The sequence below is a fragment of the Condylura cristata genome, unplaced genomic scaffold, assembly GCF_000260355.1.
Source record: "Condylura cristata isolate star-nosed mole 26May11 unplaced genomic scaffold, ConCri1.0 scaffold00136, whole genome shotgun sequence".
Classification (NCBI taxonomy): domain Eukaryota; kingdom Metazoa; phylum Chordata; class Mammalia; order Eulipotyphla; family Talpidae; genus Condylura; species Condylura cristata.
This window is the reverse complement of record NW_004567237.1, coordinates 43,949-45,857: the sequence shown is the minus strand read 5'-3', so window position 1 is coordinate 45,857 and position 1,909 is coordinate 43,949.

Sequence of the window (1,909 nt, the reverse complement as noted above, 5' to 3'; positions counted from 1 at the left end):
CAGAAGAGATTTTGCTGCCAAGTGCATCTATGAGGCCAGCAGGTCCTGACAGGGCCCGCATGGGACATGGGTGTTGTTCCAGGGACACAGGGTGGTGACTAGGACACGTCAGCCCTCCCCCCCCGTAACTCACCACCCCAGCAGGGAAAGGCAAGGTCCATGTGAGACCACAGCTGAGAGGAGGCCACTGCCCAGGGCCACGTCCACTCATGGCAAAGTCCCACAGGGGCGGGGCTGGAGCCTCACACCCCACAGGGTGACCCCATGAGCCCCACAACAATGTCTCCCTAATGGGAGACGGAAGCTTTCCCTGAGGTCAGGACCCCAACAGGATGTCCACAGCCGCACAGCCACGTCTGCTGGGGACGGAAAGGACCCACAGGTGACATTAGAGTGACGCTGCCAGTGGTAGCAGATGTGGGGTGACACAGAACCCCGGAAGGCCAGTGGGAGGCCAGAGACGGGGTCAGTGTGGGGAGGGCAGGTCACGCCCGTGTCGAGTGTGATCAAGGGTCAGTCACGGTTTGGCACAGTTTACCCGGTTGATTGCCATCTTATAAATTTTACACGTTGCATTATTACAGTTCAGGATTCTGTCCCTCTTCTTGCATTTTCTGTGTACATTGTCATGTCAGCTGTGAGCACAGTGTTTTATTTCTCTGTCCCTGTCCTCTGTCCTTGGTTGTTTTGTTTATTTGACTCATCATCAGATGGTTCTGACTTTAAAATTCCGGACTATAGCAATTTCGTCCCGTTCCAGTTTCAACGTTCTGTTTTCTCAACCTCCGGGGAGATTCTCCATATTGGTGTTGTGTGTGTTCCATGCACCAAAGTGAGGAACTCCGTGTTTGTTCTTTTTTTTCCTATAATAAGTTTGTGTTTACTGCTACAGTCATTATAATGTTGTCTTAGCCTTTTTGTGGAAAAACGTAGGCCAGACGGTCACCATCACTGTCCCCGTCAGGCCTTGACACACTCAGTGTCTCGCTGCCCGAGATACTCTTACAGCATCATGAGGAAATCCAGGTCCTGGTGTCCCTGAGCCCTGAGTCCTGACCACACGCTGAGGTCCAGCGCCTCCTGCCGGCCCTGGGTGTGCCCAGCCCTGCCCCTGTTTGTTTTCTTCTGGCCCCCACCTCTCTGCCCCCACTGTGAGTCTTGCACAGTGATACAGGCCCTGTCTCCAGGTCTGGGGCTGCTCAGTGCCGAGTCAACCTCGCTCCCGGCGTTGTCCTTGGTGATGCTGAGCTGCGAGTTGAGAGCCGGGTTGTAGCTGGGCTTCCACGTTCATACACCCCCGGCCACTCCAGCCCCTTTGCGGGAGCCTGGCGGGCCCAGCTCACGGCGTAGCCGGTCAGAGAGAAGCCGGACACAGACAGGGGATCCAGAGGGTCTGTGCGAGTCACCAGCCCAGGCCCTGACTCCTGTCGCTGGTCCCGGGACTGCACACCTGTGACAGAGAGACGCCGCGGGGAGGCGAGAGTGGACACAGGCCGGCGACTCAGCTGCCCCCTGTGACACGCACCCCTGGGAGCCGCCGCCAGGAGCGGGAAGAACCACCAGGGGCCCATCTTCCCGCAGAGCCGCCCTGGTGTCCAGACTCGGCCGGGGAGCCTGCTCTGAGTGAGGCCTGCTCCTGCAAGTCTGTGGTCCTGGGGCCCTTTGCATGTGAGAGGCAGCGGCTATAGGAGAGAATGAGCCGCCCGGGCTCCCTGGGAAGAGGACCTGACTGTGCTCTCACCTGGCCTACCTGGCCAGACTGGACCCCGTACGTCCGGACACCCCTGGGGCCAGTGTGGCCTTGGGGTGAGCTCTCAGCCCAGAGCAGGACCCCAGTGTGGCCCCAGCACTCTCGACGGCAGAACCCACCTCTTGTGCAGACTGCCTGTCCTGGGAATTTGTGAAGTAG